We start from the raw sequence: 23,788 nt of genomic DNA, 5'->3' as shown, positions 1-23,788 counted from the left end.
AACTAAATCCTTTGTTTTTCTATCATTGGGTTGGTTGTATTCATTGAACCCAACTTCAATTTGTTCCCCTTCAGGCATGTTCCATATATCTATGGCCATAGTGGGGCCTCTTAACCTACGTGTTGTATGAGAAGACCCCTCTCCAACATGCCCACTAGAGGACTCCTCATGCCTTCCCAAGTCTGGGGATTGGGTTGATGATGTAGTATCATCAACGTCAGGTGTTGACCCAGTATGAGCCATCGATTGACTTGCATGTGCCCGTGTATCTTCTATATTGGGTGTGTTTCTAGTGGTCGGGCGGGACCCTGATTTACTTGTTCATGATTGTGTCCCCTTTTCTTTAAGTTTCTTCAATATATTCATTTTAACCTGTTACAAACCAATGGGGTACATAGCTTCAAAACCCATAAATTCCTCTTAACTCAGAAAAGAAGATTCATACATTTTTCTTACTATAATATGATGCAGCTAACTACAAAATTTGACATTATTGTGAACATCAAGACCTCATTAAAAATTGTTAAAATGCTAGCTAACTTGATCTAATTATTGGCTTACATTTTACCAATCGAAGCAAATGATTAATTATTCTAGTTTTCTTTCTCAATTTCCTTTCATTCCTTGTTTCTCATGTATAAACTGTGTTTGAATACTCAAACTAAATATTACCAAAGCTGGGGGTGTAAATTAAATCATGCCTTCTTTAGTGGCTATCATTTGAGAGGGCTTTCACACATGATAGATTTTGAACTTGCTAGCTAATAGGAAGATATTCCATTAGCAAAAAGAAAGGGTCTTAGGATCATCTGATTGATGTGATTTTTTGTTAAAATACCAGTCACAAGTGGGGACTAATCAAGCAAATATATTGCTTGGATGCATGAATATGTGAATATTTTTCATTTTTAAATGCTAGCTATGCCTAGGTTATTTTGTGGGTCATTTTGGTATAAATGCTAGCATGGTCTGAAAAACATATACCATAATAATAATTACAAGGTACATTAGTTAATAAATAGGCTCAAAATTTTGAAAGCATACTTCCAATTAATGGGTATTCCACTAATTTCTTAAAACTAAGGAAACAAATATGTTAGTTTTAATGTAATTTTTGAAGTAGATCTGATCAGATCATCAGGACTTCCATATAAATGCTATTGTTAAAAATTGTACTATTAAATGAGAATTCTTGGCAAGCAAGAAAAATGGTCTCAGTTGAGAACAAAATGAACTTGTACATACAATGCTAATGAACTTTAGTCATTTGGTTTAAAGAACTTGTGGTATACACTTCCAGGCTAATGAACTTGTGCTATTTGTACATACAGTGCTAATGAACTTGTGGTATATACTTCCAGGCTTAGCAGGGCTGGCAGCTACCTATGGTTTGATGTATGCAATGGTTGCACAAGACCCGATATTGCGGGTAGGTATCTTTCCAACCTAGGCAAGGAACACTTAACATCCATCAAGTAGATTTTTAGATACTTAAGAGGTACTTTTAAGTTATGGCTATGTTTTGGAGGCTCAAAATAACCTATTCTGAAAGGCTATACAGATTCGGATTTAGCAATAGACCTTGAGTCAAGGATATCTACATTGGGGTACTTGTTCAGTTTTGCAAGGGGAGACAGTTTAACCTAGAAAAGAAATATTATGGATGAAAAGGTTTCTTAAAGAATTGGATTTGTCACAAGAGAAGTATGTGGTATACTAAATTCATTCTCAACTGTACCCTTCTTGGTTTTTTAGTCTTCCCGGTGAGGTAACTAGCCTTAGCTGATTAGCTCTTGCAGTAATATACAATTTTATACTCTTGGCCTACTCCAAGTAGTTCATGCTGGCAAGAGGAACAATGGAAATTGGAAAATGCATGTTATCCATGTTGTTGCTAGGCATGGGTGATAAAGATGAAATAACCAAAGTAGCTGAATCCTCATCAGCCATTGAATCAGTCCAAGTTCACTGCAAACAAACACTTACACCACCTGAAACTATGACTACAGCTCCTAACAACACTCAAGTACACACCTAGAACAAGCAACTGGCACTTGAAGATGCTGTACCACCCACTTAACAGGTCAGTGAAAAGGTCACACCTAGAAAATAAGGTTGTAGGTCGAACACCCTCTTGATAGGAAGAAAAGGAGCACCTAGCACTGATAAACCATTTCAAACCAAGAGGAAACCCTCCAACAAGCAAGAAGAAATCTGTTTCTCAGATTGAAATGACCAAAAACAGAGTAGGACACACCTCTTGCATCACTTGAACCATACATAGGCCCCTTAACATATCAAAAAGCTGCAATTGGTATACACCTCTGCAGCTAAACAGACCTTCACTCCATTAAATCCATGCAGCCATGGGTCAATGATCCCTTATTTCTTCATTCGAAATACTCAGCCACCAGAGAATAACCTCCCTTGGTTTCACACCTCTTGTGTACAGGTTGCTCCCACTGAACAGTAGAATAAGATCACCTAACATCAAAGGCGGTTCTTAAATATCACATGCCAAAGCTACTGCTTTTTTTTGAAGAGTAAAGTGAAAATTCATTAATTGAAATAAAGAAATACAATCTGAGAGGTGACAAGATGGCACCTCACCATACAAAACACAACAACTCTAAACTAATAAACAAAAACTGATCTAATGCTACTACCTAATATTGTGTGTGCTTATTTTAAACATAATAAAGAGTCCTAGTTGAAATTTAAAGCATCACCAACATTTAATGTCAGATACCTCATTAAAGATATAGCATCCTTTTGACCAATCCTAGAAAGCTCTGCCTGGGAATGGTATTTATAACCTTGACAGGAGAAAACTAGGATCTGGTCAGGATATGGTAATATTCTTTAAATTTGACTTTATCTCGAGGTAACCAAGGTCATCAACTACAAATCCAATTGATTTTCAATCCTTCAGCAACGAGGCATGTGGTCAGTGCTAGTACTCTCTAGGCCTTCAAAACAATGATGTTTTGAAAGAAAATAAAATTTTCAATTGAACATATCCTGATCTGCATAAGGAATGTGAAGCATAAAAAAATGCCCTGGCAAGAATATGGTAAGTTACTGAATAATCTAACCCCATCCCAGACAATCAAGATCAGTTCCGAAACTAAAAGATTTAAACTAAAAACAAAAATTGCTAGAATTAAGATCTTTTGACGAAGAAATTATTGTCTGTAGATGATTGTAATGGATGCTTAAAAGATGAGAAAGAAACTAGCGATAGAATAAGGGAAAATAGTAGTAAACCCAGCTTGAGAATGGTAGAGGAGGAAGATGGTCGGCTGGTTCTCACTTCTCACTGTTCACTACTACTGAAATTTCTCCTCTCTTGCTCGAACGGACAAAGATCGCCCAGAGAATGGACCAGAAATTTCTCCCTTCTCAAGCATGGATCTTTCTCCTTCTCATACTTCAGTATAAATAAATTTTTTGTGAAGGAATCTTTCCCCTTCTCAAACTGACAGAAGTCTGCTATCTTTCTTTCTCGTGAAGAAGCTTGTCTTCTTCAAAAATTTTCTGCAAGGTTCTCTCTGAAAAGAGCCTTCATATCTTGTCGAACAGGAAAGACTTCGCGCGGGAGAGAAAATTTTTTGCTCTCCCGCTTTAGACTAGTTTGTTGTAAAATCCGCCAGTTCAGTAAACGATGAGATCGGTTCATTGTAAAATCCGTCGAGTCTATTAATATAAACCACCGCGGCAGCATTTAAAACCAATGTAGGCGGCGGCCAGAAAGACCGCCGGGTTAGACCATTCTCCTTGCAGTGCTCAATTATCACCAAATTGTTTTAGCAAGTTTGATTGTTGAAGTGTTAGTCTATAGGATGAAATTGTACATTCCCAATTTCATTGAATGTTTTATTTTTGTTCAGATTTCATTGAAATTCATTCTTTTATGAATGCTTTAACAGTTATGAATCTGGATTTGCTCATCATTGAGAGCTCCTCATACCAATCTCACAGTACTTGCAGACGCACACTCCTGTCTTTGTCGAGGTTATTCATGGGAAGATATTCCCAATACACATCTACAAGGAGTAAATTTGGATTCAACTGTTATAGGGTGTGGCTTATTTCAGTGTTCATGGAGACGGGTACTAGAATCAGAATATATATGGTACAGCAGTTGCTCCTGTACTAACGGAGCAACTACTATATCATTTAGTTTGAAATGATTTAAACCTCCCCCTCAATTTTGTGATAAATACTTTGTACCTCTCTTCTAATCTTTTATAGGACTTAAACCACCCTTTTAGGACATGTCCTTACATTTGACAAAATACATCAAAAGACATTTCAACCCTTCATTACTCTTTAAATTTTCAAATAAAACCACTAAAATTGTAAACTCAATGAATAAATGAGATGTGATGACTTCCTTCAAGTCCTACTTGATTTCCAAAAGACATTGCATGTCATGTTGAACTTGAAGGCATCTCACTCGAAAAGAAATAGTATTGTACTTCTACATAATCATAGACACCACAAGAGTCTTGATTCTTCAATTTCTAGGTTTCATCACCTACCCATTTGGGTTAATGGAGGAAGCTCTTGAGTCATTTAATGAAAGCCAATAAGGCTATCAAAACTAGAGAAAAGTGAATTTTTGAAAATTATTTTTGGAAAACTCATGAATTATGAAGTGAATTGGCACTGCTTGGGTTGTTTCCCTTTGTTTTGCAAATTACTTGCATATATTGACTCGTGAGAAATATTATTGGGCATTTGCTGAAAATTAAAATTAGATAGTACTCATAAAATTGAAAAAAAAATAGGACAACACGAATACCACGAGACTGCCTGGATAATGATTGGGGTTTCGAATTGGGTATTAATGAACAACCAAGTATTGCGACTGAAGTCCTAGGGAGCTCTAGTAAGAGAATCATAAGGTGGGTATTGGTATGGTTCTTGGATTATGCTGTAATGGGTAAGTTGTTGATCCAAAATGCTAGAAATGACCCATTTTAATAGTCATTTGTATCTCCTTTGGATTTTAATGTGGGATGGAATAGGTGAGGGAGAATTGATTGTTCATAAAGTTCAAAACTTGCCAAGATTGCCCTCAAGTCCATAATCTGTTCTACCTTTGCATCCAGGAACATTAGGGTATTGTTTGCATACTGTAGGTGAGAGGTGAGAGGTGAGAAGTGATAGGTCCATCTCTACCTACCTTAAAACCCTCTATCAGACCCACTTGACCACTCCTTTCTAATAACACCTTCAAAATCTCCATCACCAAAACAAACAGCAAAGTATTTGTCATAGCCCTTCTCAAAATCAATTTTGCAGATCAGACCTGGTCTACCACTCCTTAATCGTGAATCAATACACTCACTAACCACTAAAACCCCATCCAGTATTTATATCCCTTCTACAAAAGCCATTTGAGCTTCCCAACCACCTCATGCAACACAAGCCTCGGTCTTTTAGATATAAGCATGATGATCATTGCCCGACTCATCAAGCGGTCATCATGCTTATTTTACCACTACAGAAAAAAAATGTTGACAGAAGTTCCCGTGTGCTCTTTTGGACTGGTTATGTTGGTTACATTTGTTTTCATTTCTAAAATGTTGACAGAAGTTTCCGTATTTTCATTATAGTTTAGTTTTCTTATTTTTTTAGAATCTTTGATTTACTGATTTTTATTTTCTTTTTGTAGGTTGTAGATATGTGATCTTTGGACAAATATGCACTAGGAAAAAATTTTGATTCAACAACAAAATAAGTTTCTATTGCAATTGGTGAATATGTTTTATTTCATTCCTTGCATAAGCATTGATTTAGGTGGGATTGAGATTTCCTATGAAAAGAAAATAACAGAAATGCTGAATTGGGATTCATTCATCTATTTCATATGATTATACACTTGAAAACTGAGCTAATTAAAGTGCAGGTAGTTGATAATTAAATTCTTGTGTTTTGTGCTTAATGTTGGCACTTCCAGCTTTAGGTATGAGAAATGATTTGCTGCTTGTGAATTTGCTCAAGGGATCATGATGAACAACAGAAGTACTATCTCTGAGGTCTATTGAGGTGAGTAATGAAGTTCTGGATTTTTAATGCAGATGACCCTCCATGATATAGAAGAAAATAGATCCAAAGCAGTTTTCTCCATAAAATGGCATGATAACTTGATCATTTGATGACAAATCTGGCAGTGGAGTAGAGGCTCAACTTGACCTTTGAGCTGGCTTCAGGTTTTGGTTGAAACATAATACCCATAAACCTAATACTGTAGGTCCAGCCCTGCTAAGTCTACCACCAAATGGTGCTGTCGAGATTCCCACCACCCATAAAGTCTCAATCTACCTAGCCAAAAAGTGAAGAAGATGCGGGGGAGATTTAAATTTTTGAAATAAGGCGAACTTTGTTGTGGGGCCAACTATTGTTGCCCCTTGGGGTTTAACTCATATACCACACCAACATTCATGTCATGTATAACCTGTTTGTCACAGGAAACCACCTATACAGCTATACTAGTTTATAATAGATAAACAGGGCTCCCTACAGACATGAGAACTAGGGTCAACACCCCCATAATGGTCTTTAAAGGTCAAAACTAGAAATCACAATTTTGGCATGCCTAACCATGTCTACCATGTCTGGAGTTCTAGGTGCTAGGACAAACTGTGCCACCTATCATATGGGTTTCCATAATTGCCCATAAAAGATGGAGTTCTAGGTGCTAGGACAAACTGTGCCACCTATCTATGTCACAAATGGCAGACTTGATCCCTACATCTAGACAAGACAAATTGGACTAGATCGGCCAAAATTGTGATTTTGAAGTTTTGAGCAATTAGAAGGGAACAATCTTTTAAGAATATGTGGAATCCCATATAACGAATAGTGGAACTAGTCCCAAAAATCAACTTTCCAGACAAGGCCTAGTCGAGAAAAGTTGTGATTCTATAGTTTTGATTATTAAGGACCATTAAGGGGGTTTAAGCGGCCAAATGGGCACCATATTTTATGGATGGATGTGCAAATCCGTATAACAGATGGAAGAACTGGTCCCAACACTTGGAAATGCGAAATAGGGTTAAGCTAGTCAAAATTGTGATTTCACAATTTCTATTGCTAAGGACTGTTGAGGGGGTTCTAGCACCCGGATGGTTACCATCTTTTACCTGTGGATGTGGAAATAAATATAGTGGATAATGCAATTGGTCGTATCACCTAGAACTTCAATACAGAGCCCAACTAGCCAACACTATGATTTCATAATTTCAAACATTAAGCATTGTTATGGAGGTTTTAGTGATTGGATGGACACCATCTTTTATAAGCGAATGTGAAAAGCCATACAACAATTAGAGTAGTTGGCCTCGACACCTAGAACTACAAAATAGGGCCATACTGGCCAAAGTTGTGATTTCATAGTTTCCATTATTAAGCACAGTTATGAGGTTTTTGGTGACTGGATGAGTACCATTTTTTGTAGGTGGATGTGGAATCCCATATAATGAGTAGTGGAATTGGTCTTGGCCCTTAACATGCAAAATATGGTTGGGCTAGCCAAATTTGCAATTTTATAATTTTGACCATTAAGGATTGTTATGGTGGTTATGATGCAACCTTTCTAGGCATGTCTAGGTGTCAAAATCAATTCTACCATCAATTAAATTGATTTCCACATCTACCTATTAAAGATGGTACCCATCCATCTATCGAAAAACGCCATCATGGTCCTCAATGGTTGAAACTTTAAATTTGCAGTTTTGGTGAGCATGCCCTTTCCTAAGGTGTATAGGTGTTAGACCAATTCTTTCATTGGCGAAATGCATTTTCACATTCACCTTTAAAATATGGTGCCCATTCCATCATCAAAACCACCATAACAGTCCTTAATGATCAAAACTGCAAAATTGCACTTTGGTTACCCCAACCCTACTTGGTATATGTAGGTGTTGAGACTAATTCCACCACTGGTTGTGGAAAGACGATGCTCATCTGGTTGTGGAAAGCACCATAATGCACCTTTATATCGAAATTTTAAAACCATAATTTTGCCCAAGACCAATTCGGCCATCTATGAATTGAATGTGCAAGTGTCAAGACCAATTCTGCCATTCAATAAATAGGTTTCCACATCCACCCCTAAAAGACAATGCCTATTTTCTTTATAAGAACCTATCCTTAACAATCAAAACTGTGAAATCATAGTTCTAGTTGGCCCCTCCCTGGCTTATCTAGGTTTTAAGAGTAATTCCATCATCTATTAAATGAGTTAACACATCCAACCATAATATACAGTGCCCAACCAGTCATTAGAACCCTCATAATAGTTCTTAACAGTCAAATTTGTGAAATAGCAATTTTGGCCAATCTGACCCAGCCTAACATCTCCAAGTGTTAAATCTAATTCAACAATCTATTAAATGGGTTTCCACATCCACTCATAATAATGTTGACCATCTAACCAGTAGAACCACCATAGTGGTCTTTAATATTTAAAACTACAAAAACATAATTTTAGCTGATTAGGCCTTGTTCAGCATTTCCAACCAGATTTGTCATCCGTTAAATAGTTTTCTACATCTACCCCTAAAAGACGATGCCCATCTGACCCTTTAAACTACCATAATGGTCCTTAATGTTTGAAACTATGAAATTGCAATTTCAGTTGGCTCAACCCTTCTTGGTGTGTCTAGGTCTCAAGACTAATTTCACCATCCGTTAAACGGGTAACTTTATCCACTCATACAATACGATGCCTAACTGGCTGTCATAACCACCATAGTGGTCTTTAATGATCAAAATCTTGAAATCATAGTTTTGGCTAGCCCAACTCCACCTAATGTGTCTAGGTCTTGAGATCAATTCCATCATCTATTAAATGGTTACCACATTCAGCTATAAAATATATTCTGCAACCAGTTTTTAGAACTACTATAATGATCCTTAATGGTCATAATTGTGAAATTGTATTTCTGGTTGGCATGGCTTTTCTAGCATGTCTATGTCTCGAGACCAATTCTACCATCCATGAAACATGCTACCACATCCACCTAGAAAAGACGGTGCCCATCTCATCACCGGACCCACCATTACAATCCTTAACGCTTAAAATTGTGTAATCACAATTTTGGCCAATCTACCCTTTTGTGGCATGTCTTTGTGTCAAAAGAAATTTTGCAATATATTAAATGGGTTTCCACATCAACCCCTATAATATGGAGCCCATCCGTCCCCTATAACAGTCATAACTTTTGAAATCATAGTTTTGGCCAATTTGGTCATTCTTGGTTTATCAAGAAGTTAAGACTATTTCTACCATCAATTGAACAGATTTCCACATCAACCCATATATGATGATACCCAAGTTTAGGGGTGCAAGGATCGAATTTGAATCAAATTAAGCAAGATTTGAATTCAAATATGATCACAAATTTCAATATTTAACTTTGATTCAAATTCAACAGGTTAATTATTTTATGTAATTAATAAATATTTTATTTATAAAAGTATATATATATATATATATATATATATATATATATATATATATATTATTTATATAACTTAATTATTATATATATATTATATAAAATGTTTAAATGGTTTATATATTATGTATAGGAATTAAATAATTGGTCAAATTCAAATATTTATCAAATCAAATCAGATCATGTCCAAATTTGATTCGATTACTTCAACAATGTGAATAAGATGTTCAAATTCAACTGATTAAATTTTAATTATTCAAATTCAATTCAATTATGTCAAATCTCAAATTTGAAATCGGATTTTGGAATTTCGTTGACCCCCTATAGAAGAGTTCAACCTTTTGGAAGTCTCTAGGCAGAATGGTGAGCCCTCCGGGATGGTCTAACGATGGCAAGAATGAGAAATCAAATCTCTAGTAGTTTTTTCTTACTCTTCTAAAGTTGCAAATAGTTGTACTTATAGAGAAACTACAACTTGGGAAGTTAAAGCTTTAAAGGGACTCACTCTATCAAATATATTAGAAGAAGTTTAAACTCCAATACCCATTAACAATATAAAATATAATAGTAGGTGGTAATGGTGGCAGCCAAAATGTATAAGATGCTTTGAACAATGGTATCTAGCTCCTTTGCTTTTTAGGAAAGAGAAAATGTTTCTATTTAGATGGGTTTTTTGGTCATTTAATCCCATTACTCTTTTCCTTTCTCTTATCAATATGAATGCCTAGTTTTAACAAAAAGACATCAATTTTTCTTTTATATTAGACCTGCTCATGGGCCGGGCCAGGCCAGGCTTTGCTTATGCATCAACAGAATACATTCAGGCTTGAGCCCGAGCCCAGCATAACCATCAGACCTAGGTCTTGAGTCTAAGCCCAACCCTTATATAAAGCCCGAAGCCCAACCCTGAGCCTGATTCCAGCCAGAAATTTGAAAACACTTTTTTTCTTTTCTTATTTAATAAAAATTATTATATTTATATTAAAAACCCTCAAAACTCAAAAATAATAAAATATCTCACTATAACTTGAAAAAAGAGAAAAGGAACAAAGAAAAAAATATCATATATATATTTTTATTAAATAAAATATGTTTTTCAATACATAATATCTATTATCAAGTCGGGCTCGGGCTCGGGCTAACTTTTTAGAGAAAGCCCAAACCCGGCCCGAGAAAACATTAGGCCTGAAGCTTTAGGTCTGAGCCCAAACCCACGAGCCTAAATCATGTCCAAGACCGACTTAGAACTGGCCAAGCCAAGCCGGCCCATTGGGGTACCTAACCCTTGAACAGGTCTATTCTATATCTAATGTTGCCTTAAGTGATCAAAACAATCATCCTCCACACACGTGTGCACCCAATTCACCAAACTGATCATTAGCGTCTTTAGTTTCCTCTGATAGCTTGATTGCATCCAATTTTTGTTTAAGCACTTGTATTGCATTGATCACCATCTATAAAGCTTTAGGCTTAGTTTGGAAGCAATACAAATGCAAATATGTACAGCATAAATACATACAAAATATAAGGTTTTGCACTCTACATATTTGCATTTGTACTCCTTCCAAACTCGGCCTTAATGGCACCAATAGATTCAATAGTGAAAATGAAACTATCTTCTTTAGCATATATCTCAACAAGTCTTGGCTTCACCATTGCTTTGCTTTCGTTATCACCTCATCACCATAAGTGTATGCCTCAGGGTCTACCAGTACAACCTGCTGAGTATTGGGATCAATGTCAAAAGCCTTGTCGGGATACTCTCAATCCAATCTCTTTTCTGTTAAAGTGTTAGTGATCCCATACAATCTTCATTAATATGAATATCTAGTTAATACATGAAAGTTACAGTGGGTGCAGGTGACCACTTTGCATGGTCTTTTCCTATCCCCTTCCCAACTATCACTCTCACCTCACTCTCAGCTCTTGCCCACGACACAATTTCACCATAAGTATACCCTTCTGCTCAAAAGCGTTGTAACCACTAGGCTCTACATATTGGACGACATTGGTAAGGTGATATGATCAGTGTTTTCCCCACTTCGAGCATGAGGTGAGCTCCAGAAAAAATGAGGAAGAAAAGAGAGATTGAGTAAATTTCTTCTTGTTTTCATACTTCCCCTGTACGGCTATACCCTCTACTTATAACAGAGTCTCAACCAAATTCAGTTACAACTAATAGAAATGACAAATCTCAACAAACTCCTAACAGACTATAACGGCTTATGACAGACCACTAAGAGACTATCCTCTGAATCGTGCAGGTTTGATGATTGCTCTCTTGGGTTGTTGCAGTATTGGCTGACCAGCCTCTGCATTTCCATCACTGCCATCTCCTACCAGTTGGACCTTGTCCTCAAGGTCAAAACTTGGAAAATGCTTGCGGAAGTGATGTAGTGGTTCCCAGGTTTCTTTTTCCAAGGGCAAAGTGGCCTACTTGATCAAGACTTGGGGCTTCCAGTGATGGTTGATCCTAATGTGACGGAAATCCAAGACTTCTTCGGGAGTATAAAGGGGATAAGCATCATCCAGCAATGGTGGAAGAGGCATAGAGGTAGCAATGGCAGGATCAGGGCACCATTTAAGCACAGAGATATGAAATACTGGGTGAATTCTTGCTAAAGCAGGTAATTGTAATCGATATGCCACAGGGACAATTCTCTCTATTATCAAGAAGGGACCAAAATAACGTTTGGAAAGTTTCTGAGAAGCTCGAGTAGCCACCGAAGACTGCCTATAAGATTGGAGTTTGACATAGACCCATGCCCCTACAGGGAACTCCTTGTCATGCCTATGCTTATCAAGCTGATTTTTCATGCGAAGCCTTGGGCGCTGCAAGTGTTCCTTCAATTGTAGGAGTATAGTGTTGTGCTGCTCTAACTGCTCGTTCAATGCTACCATAGAAGTTCTCTCAAATACAAAATCAAGCAAAGAGGGTGGTGTCCTGCCGTACAGAGCTTGGAAGGGTGTTATGCCAATGGAGGAATGAATTGATGTGTTGTACCAATACTCTGTCCAAGGAAGAAATTTAAGCCATAATTTTGGTTGATCACTCACGAAGCAGCGTAAATATGTTTCCAAGCAACGATTGAAAAACTCAGTTTGGCCATCCGTTTGAGGATGGTAAGCACTACTGAACTTGAGTGAGGTGCCTTGTAATTTGAAAAGCTCTCGCCAGAACAAACTAACAAAGATCTTGTCTCTATCACTCACACTTGATCTAGGGAACCCATGAAATCTAGCAATCTCTTGCACAAACAGTTCGGCCAGCTGTGATGCGGAAATAGAGGAAGGAAGAGCACAAAAATGGGCATATATTGTGAGGCGGTCTACCACCACCCAGATTGCAGTCTTACCTTGAGAAGGAGGCAGCCCTTGAATAAAATCCATTGCTATGTCTTCCCAGACCTGAGATGGAATGGGAAGAGGTTGCAGTAATCCTTTAGGGGCTGTGGTTTCATACCTGTTCTCAAGACCGATTGGGCATTTAGCCACGAATGCCTTAGTATCCTTAGTCATTGTAGGCCAATAGAAACAGGTGCGCAGTCTTGCCAAGGTCTTAGCATATCCCAAATGACCCCCGACTGGAGAATAGTGGTATTTCCTCAAGCAATTTGTGTTGTAACCCAGATGTAGGAGGGATATACACCTTGTTGTCAAAAAATAGTAAGCCACTTCGGAAACTGAAATGAGGGTATTGCATAGAGTTGCTATCAACGGATCGAATCATAGATTGGTAGTCCAAATCTTTCAAAAGGAACTCACGTAGTTCATCAAAGATTTTGATCACAGGTTGAGAGAAAGCTAGAAACAAAGATAGAGCTGCTTGAGACCATCTAGATAATGCATCTGCTACTGAATTAGAGGAGCCGGATTTGTACTGGATGGTAAATTCAAATCCAAGAAGCTTAGCCAACCATTTTTGCTGCTCTGGAGTTTGGATGGTTTGGTATAATAGTTCCTTAAAGTTTCGGTGGTCCCTGAGGATTGTAAATGGCCTACCCAATAGGTATTGATGCCATTTAGTTACAGCAGCCATGATGGCCTTCATCTCCCTAACATAGGCTGATGCCGCCTGTAGCCGAGGACCCAACTTCTCACTATAAAAGGCAATGGGGTGCTGCTGCTGTGATAGAATTGCTCCAATGGCGATTGTAGAGGCGTCTATTTCAATGGTAAATGGCAACTCAAAGTTAGGCAGAGCTAAAACCGGTATTGTCATCATGGCAGTTTTGAGGGCATGGAAGCCATCATCCGTAGTAGAAGTCCACTGGAAATTATTGTTTTAACAGTTCCGTAATGGGAGTTGTGATTGCAGCATATTTGCGCACAAATCTCCAATAATAACCTGTCAAGCCCAAAAATCCATGCAAAGCAGTGATAGAATTTGGTTTAGGCCAGTCAACCATTGTACTGATCTTTTGTGGATCAGCTTTCACCCCTTCAGCTGAAATTAGGTGCCCAAGGTACTCGACCTCTATTTTACCAAAAGAGCATTTGGGCAACTTAGCATAGAGTTTGTGGTGCATTAAGGTAGTGAGAACAGAGTGTAAATGATGCAAATGATCAGTTCAAGAAGCACTGTACACAAGGATGTCATCAAAGAATAGCAAGACAAACCTTCGGAGGAATGGCCAAAATACAGAATTCATTGTAGCTTGAAATGTTGTCAGTGCATTCGATAATCCGAACGGCATCATGCGAAACTTGTAGTGCCCTTCGTGAGTGCGGAAAGCAGTCTTCGGAATATCAGCACCATGCACTCTGATTTGGCGCCATGAAGTTCGTCAACTGTAGGAATGGGAAAATGGTCCTTTACCGTTACTGCATTAAGTGTTCGATAATCAACACAAAAGCACCAGGAGCCATCCTCCTTTTTCACCAAGAGGACTGGGTATGAGAATTCGCCGGTGCTAGGGTGAATAATCTGCATCTGTAACATTTCCCGAACCTGTCGTTCAATCTCATCCTTTTGAAAATGTAGGTATCGATAAGGACGAACACTGATGGGGTTAGCAGTTGGATAGAGGTTTATGTGATGTTCAATTTCCCTTGGAGGTGGCAGTTGAGTGGGAGCATGAAAAATTGTAGAGAATTTATGGAGCAGTTGACGGAGATCATTGGGAATGTCTGCATCGAATTGTACCGAGGATGATGAAGTAATTGTGGGGCCTTGATGGAGGAATTGGGTCTCTATACTGAAGAAGACTGCTGCAGACTAGGTATGAATGATTCGTCGGAGTTGCTGGTGGTTTATTGGAATCAAGGTTTGGGAAGTGGCAAGGCTGCCAAGGTGACGTGCACTCCCTTATGGTCAAATGACATGGTTAAAGCCCGATGATCCGTAGTGACAGGTCCAAGGGTTTGTAACCACTGAATTCTGAGCACAATGTCTGCTCATGAGATGGGAAGGAGAAGGAGATCAACATCAAAACGAAAACCTTGAATTAATAGAGGAATCCCCGTGCACTTGCCATTACACCGGAGCTGTTCACCATTACCTACAGTTACTGAAAAAAATGGTGAGGGGGTAACAGGAAGATGAAGATACTTAGCTACCCGTGCGTGTAGAAAATTATGGGTGCTGCCTACGTCAATGAGTACAGAAACTAAGTGGCCATGAATGGTAGCAAGCAGTCGCAGAGTTCGAGGTGGATCGCTGCCGTGAAGTGCATGAAAAGAAATCTCCGGTGAGGGAACTGAAGAAGCATCCGTCTGGGTACCATCTGATGGTCCATAATCAGGAGGGCCATCGTCATCGTTAGTCAGTAGCAGGAGTAATTGGGGTTGCTTGCACCGATGGCCTGGACAGAACTTTTCGTCACAGTTAAAGCACAATCCCTGGGCACGTCGTGCCTGCTGTTCTGCCAGAGTTAGACGGTGGATATTAGGTGGTAATTTCGATGATGGGGGAGGGAGGGAGAGCAGAGGTGGTTTCGGGTTAGAAGGTGGTAAGAGGGTGATCATAGGAGGTGGAGGGAAAGGAACGGTGGCAGTGGGGCGGACCGTTTGAGGTCTAGAATAGGAGGGAATGCGGTCAGTGGTAAGTTTATCTTCCACCAACTTGGCTAGGCTGATGGCAGAGGAAATGGTAGATGGTTTTGTTGGATTTTGATGTTATAAGAGATTAAATCCAATGGGTTTGATTGGTCAATTACATGAAAAATTGCACTTGTACACTTGATTGAAAAATGAGTTTTTCTCTTACAATACTTAGTTTTGAACTTGTCCCACATTGGAAAGTTATAAGTTTTGTTTTTCAGTATTTCAATAGGAGCTTATTTACTCTCCTTAGAATTAGTAGATGAGAGTATGGGGATTTGATACCATGTGTGTGCGCGCGTTTGTGCGGTGCAATGAGGCGCTTTAGATGTGCACTTTGCTCGCAATGGTCGGCTTTGGTTTTGGTGCATTGCTAACCGTTGATCACCATTGATGAGATCAACGGTCACGATTTGATCGGGTGTGATCAAGAGGCACAATTCAAAGTTAACATTCACTAACTGTTAACTACTTTTTAAACAGTCACAAAGTTTGAAATTGTGACTGTTCAAGGTGCCTTCTCTAAACCAGCACGTACCTTTTCTTCATACATCTTCACAAATTATTTAAGGAGTATGAATCAGACTCCAAAATTCACTCTCTCTCTCTCTCTCTCTTAATCCGGTCTGCTACAGTCTCACATAAGGTTTTTTTTAAGACTCTTCAACTTTGCTGGTTGCAGATTCTCACCCAAGGCTTTGTTGTATCCTAGGAACGAATTTGCCTGTAACCCAACAGCAAACTCAGTAAAACTGAGTGGGGGCAAATAACATTCTAAAGACAGTGTCTCCAGACGCGCCTCAGAGCTTCTCCTCCAAAGTTATAGTGACCCCATCTTCCCCAACAGGTTTCATGATGGTTAGTTCGCGTTGGATGTTAGGTTTGAGGCCAGAAATGAAACAGTTGAGGATGGTTTCAGGGGTGAGGCCGTCAATGTGGTTACAAATCGTTGAATTGTGATTCGTAATTGGTAACGGAAGAGGTTGTTGGGTAGAAACCGAGTTTATCCACAAACTATTTCTTTCCCAAATAACTAAATTTGTAGATATTCAGCTAGCACAATCCCAAGCAAGATATCAACCAAAAACAATCAAAAGCCAAACAAAGAGAGATACACGATATTTAACGTCGAAAACCCCTCCAATGTGAAGGATAAAAACCACAGAACCACCAAAATCTCCACTAATAGCTTGAAGTAACAATTACAGTAACTCAAACACCACAATATGCTCACAAACTTAGAGCAAATACAGATTCTCAAACATATAAACAACAATACCAAAAGTTGTGAAAAAAACAATCAGAAAAACTCATAAACGTGGCTACTGTTCAAGCCACAAAATGGAGACCTCCAATGCTCCAACTCCGATCTTCACCGTTCAAATCCTAGGTACTTGAGTTCTGAGCAAGACCACCCAATTTCAGCCAAATCGGACCACAAATAACCCTTGATCAGTCTGTCTGATGAAGACTGCCACAAGTTGTTTTCTTTTCCCGACCAACTACGAGTTTCTTCAGTTCGACCTCAAATAACCGACGATTCAAAACTCCGATCAAAGATCAAATCGTTCCGAATGAGGAAAATTGAGTCGCCCACTTTCTATCCAAGTTTCTGCTCGATCGGATGGTGGATCAAAAATTTTCGACCGTTTGATGAATGTTGCGCACTAAAAATCTACAACACAGTTTTTCCAATTTCTCTCTTTTTGCTCTCTCTGTTTTCAACTCACTACACATATCATATATAACCCTAGTTTTGAAGACAAAAACAATGGGCCGAAGGAATATGGATTGTAACATGGGTCAATGTCTCATAATGGGCTGGGCCCAACAATTCTCCCCCTCCAACCCATGAGAGAAGGGAGACACTTCAAAAAGCAACTATCCAAATTTAAGGCCGGCTGCTCTGGCACATAGTTCAAGCTTCTCTCAAGGCACCACTTTTGTCATCATGTCAACAGTATTTTTGTCAATGTGAATCTTTTCAAGTTCAATCAACTAGGAGTTCAAAACATCTCGAATCCAATGATATCTTACATCAATATGCTTCGATCTATTATGAAATGTTGGATTCTTACCAAGATGAATGGCACTCTGACTATCACAATGTAGTATGTACCTTTCTTGAGTGAAGCCAAGTTCTTACATGAATTTCTTCATCCAAAGAAGCTCTCTACAAGATTCAGTAATAGCAATAAACTCTGCCTCGGTGGTGGATAATGCAACACACTTTTGCAATCTAGATTGCCACGCCATAGCTCCCCCTACAAAAGTAATCAAATAACCTGATGTAGATTTCCTTGAGTCCAAATCTCCGGCCATGTCTGGATCTGTATAACCAACAATCACAAGTTTTTCAGATCCAAAACAAAGCCTCAAACCACTAGTACCACAGAGATATCTCATAATTCATTTCACAACATTCCAATGCTCTCTACCGATATTTGCCAGAAATCTACTAACCACACCAATTGCGTGAGCCAAATCCGGCCTCATGCAAACCATAGCATACATTAAGCTTCCAACTGCAGATGCATAAGGAACACTTTGCATGCCTCTCTTTTCTTCATCACTAGAGGGAGGTTTTCCATTAGATAACTTAAAGTGTGCAGAAAGAGGTGTACCTACTGCTTTAGCATTTTTCATGTGAAAACGCTGAAGTACCTTTTCAATGTACTTTTCCTGAGACAACCACAACTTTTTAACTTTCCTGTCACGTGAAATTCTCATGCCAAGAATCTGCTTCGTAGGCCCTAAGTCTTTCATTGCAAAAGACTTGCTCAATTCATGCTTTAACTTGTCAACTCTGAAAGCACTGTGACCAACAATAGGCATATCATCAACATACAACAATAAAATAATGAAATCATTATCAGAGAATTTCTGAACAAATACACAATGGTTAGAAATAGTTTTCCTGTAGCCTTGTTGAATCATGACAAACTTGAACTTCTTGTACCATTGTCTAGGAGCCTGCTTGAGAACATACAAGCTCTTCTTCAACCTGCAAACAAAATTCTCATTTCCTTTAACTACAAAACCCTCAGATTGCTCTATATAAATTTCTTCTTCCAAGTCACCATGGAGAAAGGCCGTCTTCACATCCATCTGCTCAACTTCCAAATCAAGACTAGCAGCTAAACTCAACACAGCCCTGATAGATGACATTTTCACATCAGGTGAAAAATTTTCTTCAAAATCAATACTTTTCTTTTGACTGAAACCCTTAACAATCAATCTAGCTATAAATCATGGTTGTGTAGTGTTTTCCTCTGTCTTCAACCTATAAACTTGTCGATTCTTTAAAGCTCGTTTGCCCTTAGGCAACTCAACCAATTCAAATGTATTATTGACATACAAAGACTTCATCTCATCTTTCATAGTGTTGAGCCACTCATTTTTGTTCTCACTTTCAATAGCCTCATCATAGCATTCAGGTTCCCCACAATCAGTCAAAAGAACATATTGGTCAGAAGGATACCTGGTAGAAGGTTGTCGGTCTCTAGTAGACCTCCAAAGTGAAACATCAGATGGAACAGTAGAAGCCTGGTGTTGTTCAACTGCATCATCATCTAAGGAAACATCAAAATTCTCTATACCATGTTGATCACCAGCTTCTACATCATTCTCAACCACATTTGGCACATGTGTCAAAGGAACTGGGTCAACATCAGTCAAATCACTACTGCTTTGAGAGGTACTTGCATTCTCTGCCTTATCGATGTCTTCAATGGTCTGGCCCTCCATGAAAACCACATTTCTACTTCTAACGAGTTTCTTTTCAACTAGATCATAAAACCTGTAGCTAAACTCATCTTGACCATACCCAATAAAGATGCATTATCTTGTTTTGATATCTAACTTAGACCTCTCATCTTTCGGCACATGTACAAAAGCATTGCATCCAAATACACGCAATTGATCAGAAAAAACATTTTCCCATACCAAACTCTATCAGCAACATCACCCTACAGTGCAACAGTAGGGGAAAAATTAATAACATGCACAACAGTGAGTAATGCCTCACCCCAAAATGATCTGGGTAATTTTGCCTCTAAAAGTAAGCATCTGACTCTTTCCACTAGTTTTCTGTTCACCCTTTCTACAAAATCATTCAGTTGAGGAGTTTTAGGAGGTGTTTTTTGATGTCTAATGCCCTGCTGTCTGCAATACACATCAAATGGACCACAATATTCACCACCATTATCAGTGCGAATGCATTTAAGTTTCATTCTTGTTTCTCGTTCAATTGAAGCCTGAAAAACTTTAAACACGCCAAGCACCTGATCTTTGGTTTTCAAAACATAAACCCAAAGTTTTCTAGAATGGTCATCAATAAAACTAACAAAATAAACTGCACCACCATGTCTCTTTACCTTTAATGGACCGAGGATGACTCTTGAAAGAAACCCTTTTTTGTTTCTTAGACAAGTAGTGAACACATCTTTTTAGCGTCGCACTTTTCAAACCCGACAAAACATTTTTCTTGGCCAAACAGTCAAGCCCTTTTTCACTTATGTGACTAAGCGTCTTGTGCCATAATTCTGATAAGCTGTCACCATTAACTGCATTCACAGAATTTGCAAAGATTGAAGCATTCATCAAATATAAGTTAGAAACTTTGTTACCTCGGGCCAAAACTAGATTTCCTTTCTTGAGTTTCCATTCTCCATTGCCAAAGAAATTACAGTAACCATCATCATCAAGCTTTCCTGCAGAAATCAAATGTAAGCAAACACTAGGAGCATGCTTAACATCATTCAGTATCAACTTTGTTTTGTTGTTGGTCTCTAAGCATACGGTTCCAAAGCCTACTATTGGTACAACTGCACCATTCCCCATCTTCAAAATCCCAAAGTCTCCCGAAGTATAAAATGTGAAAAAATCTTTTCTTGAAGTCACATGAAATGAGGCACCACTAACAATCACCCAACTTGTCTCATGACAAGCAACATTTATCAAATATCTTCATAAACAAGAACAAGATCATCATCAATGGCAGTAGCAACATGATCACTATTTTCATGTTCCTTTTTCCCTTGCTTATTATTACCATTCTTATTTTCTCTTTTCCACTTGTAACAATATTTCTTTATATGCCCCATCTTTCCACAATAATGGCACTCAAGATTTTTGTGTCTTGATCTTGACTTGCTTCTACTTTTATCTTTACCCCTTTCATTTTTATGTTTGCTTCTCCCCCTATTTTCTGTGACAAGAACCTCAGACTGTGTAAATGAAGCTTGAGACCCAAAATCTCATTACCATCAAAGGTAGAATTAACAAGTGAAACACGAAAAGTTTCCCAAGAACCTGGTAAAGTGGCAAGCAACAAGAGACCCAAAATCTCATTATCGAATTTTATGCCAATACCTGACAATTGATCAATCACTCCTTGAAATTCATTCAAATAATCAGCCATTGATTTTTCTTCCTTATACTTTAGCTGCATCATTTTCTTAAGCAAAAACATTTTATTATTGTCAGTCTTAGAGGCATATAAATTCTCAAGTTTACTCCACAATGATCTTGCATGTGTCTCATGTTGAATATGATTATACACATTTTCATCAACAAAATGACGAATAAATCCACATACTTGTTCATGCTCAAATGCCCATTCTTCATCACTTTTGGATTCAGGCTTTTCAAAAGCAAATACAAGCAAATGCAAACTTTTAACAAACAAAAGATCATTCATCTTACTCTTCCACAAATGATAATTTGTGCCATTCAAATTTATCATTCTACTTGTGCTAATATCCATAGCTACACCAAATCGATCAACCAAGCTCTCATACCACTGTGTTGGGTAGAAACTGAGTTTATCCACAAACTATTTCTCTCCCAAATAACCAAATTTGTAGATATTCAGCTAGCACAATCCTAAACAATATATCAACCAAAAACAATCATAAGCCAAGCAAAGAGAGACACAATATTTAGCGTGGAAAACCCCTCCAATGTGAAGGGTAAAAACCACAGGGCCAAGGAGACCCAATCAAAATCTCCACTAATAACTTGAGGTAACAATTACAACAACTCAAACACTACAATATACTCACAAACTTAGAGCAAATACGGATTCTCAAACATATACACAAGAATACCAAAAGTTGTGAAAAGAACAGTCAGAAAAAACTCATAAACGTGGCTATTGTTCAGGCCACAAAATTGATAAATCTAGTGCCCCAAATCAGATCTCCAGCATTCAAATCCTAGGCCTTGAGTTCCGAATAAGCCAACCAAATTTCAGCCAAATCGGACCACAAATAACCCTTGATCAGAGTGTCTGATGAAGACTGCCACGAGTTATTTTCTTTTCCCGACCAGCTGCGAGTTTCTTCTGTTCGACCTCAAATAGCCGACGATTCAGAACTCTGATCAAAGATCCAACCGTTCCAAATGAGTAAAAATGACCCCTCCACTTTCTCTCCAAGTTTCAGCTCGATCAGACGGTGGATCGGAAATTTCCGGCCATTGGATGAACGCTGCGCACTGAAAATCTGTAGCACAGTTTTTCCGATTTCTCTCTTTTCGCTCTCTGTTTTCAACATACTATACAGATCAGATGTAATCCTAGTTTTGAAGACAAAAACAATGGTCTGAAGAAATATGGGCTGTAACATGGGTCAATGTCTCATAATGGGTCGGACCCAACAGAGATTTGTTGCAATTTGATCAAGGTGGCTTGGTGGTTAACGAAGGAAGAGGGTCCAAACATTTCGATGGCGGAGGTGAGGTGTGTCCAAGAAGACAGGTGCTAGTTCCGATGCATCCACTAGAACCAGCTCAATGCTTGTCCGGTCATGTAGAAGGAGGCTATATCCAGTCGTTGCTCATCAGGGGTGCAGTGAAAATTGAAATACTGCTCGGCCTGGAATATCCAATCATGTGGATTTGTGCCATCAAAATGGGAGATTTCACAGCAGAGGGGACGAACAGTGATGGTCGAAGAGGAAGACGAAGCCAATGGTGAGGATAGAAGTGGAGAAGCGACTTCAACGGTTGTCTTGTCTGAGTGGAGGAGGGTCATCTGACGGACTAGCTCACTGAGAGTGGATTGAATGTTGTCTAGCTTGGTCTGATGTGCATCACAGGACCTGCGAAGGTCATCAATGGCTTCCTCCAGTCTGGTTTGGTGACAAGTGTGAACACCGTTGGTGGTATGGTTGGCCATGGAGAGGGAAGAGAAAGCAATAAAAGCACCAAAATGATATGTTCAGTGTTTTCCCCAATTCGAGCGTGAGGTGAGCTCCAGAAAAAAAAAATGAGAGAGAAAAGAGAGATTGAGTAAAGTTCTTCTTGTTTTCATACTTCCCCTATACCCTCTACTTATAACAGAGTCTCAACCAAATTCAGTTACAACAAATAGGAAGGACAAATCTTAACAAACTCCTAGCAGACTAAAACAGCTTATAACAGACCACTAAGAGATTATCCTCAGAATCGTGCAGATTTGATGATTGCTCTCTTTGGTCGTTGCAGTATTGGCTGACCAGCCTCTGCATTTCCATCATAAAGACGACGGAAGGGTTGGAGATTTTGAGGTCGTAGGTGATAACATCGAGGGTATGGTTGGAGTGGCAGTGACTTTTGAGGTGGAATCTGACAGAGCAATACTCCATCGAGGATAAGGCAAAGGTGGTGAGTGATGAACTCATCATTGAGAACAGAGGAATTGAGCTCGATTTCGATGAGGTGGATTGCAATGGTCAGTATCTCTGCAAGCATGACGTGGCAAAGGGCATTCATCATGCTTGCATCTATCTTCGGGGCTCAAATTTGAGGTAGTCATCCTTCATCTCTCTTCTCAAAGGTTTTGTCTGCTCTAGCTCTCGCACTCGGACGGCCTGAGGAGATGTAAGTGGCATTGAAGAACACCGACTATTAATAGAGCACTTTTGTCATAACATTTAATGAATGCTAACTTGAGAGCAGGGAGGATTTAGCGGTATGGATATTTTCGTCAACAAATTGGGAGATGGCTGACATATATCACGTCTGCCAAATATAGGGGGTTGCGGTGGTATTTTGATATTTGCCTTCCGTGGCTGGTTTTCTTGAGGGGGGGCTCAGGGTCATTTTCCCAATCCCAGTAAATGTTAAGGGCATGCAGTCCCCATAAATGCTTATCGTTGAAGACTTGAAGTGGTGTCATACCACTTTCAGCGATTTAAGCCTGTTAGGTAGCTATTAGTTTTGAATAGCTTTAATTACTATTAGGTTATGGACAATCAACAAATATATTCGCCCCTCCAATGACCACTATA

General features: G+C 38.8%; 1 pseudogene; it reads right to left on the bottom strand.

The window, feature by feature from the left end:
- Positions 1–10,807: 10,807 nt before the first annotated feature.
- LOC148855678 (DNA-directed RNA polymerases II, IV and V subunit 3-like) lies at positions 10,808–23,389 on the bottom strand (annotated as a pseudogene).
- Between the last annotated feature and the right edge of the window lie 399 nt (positions 23,390–23,788).

This window comes from Nelumbo lutea, chromosome 4 (assembly GCF_056320005.1).
Source record: "Nelumbo lutea isolate HS-2025 chromosome 4, American lotus-T2T, whole genome shotgun sequence".
NCBI classification, from domain to species: Eukaryota; Viridiplantae; Streptophyta; class Magnoliopsida; order Proteales; family Nelumbonaceae; genus Nelumbo; species Nelumbo lutea.
This window is presented reverse-complemented; position numbering and strand designations above follow the sequence as displayed.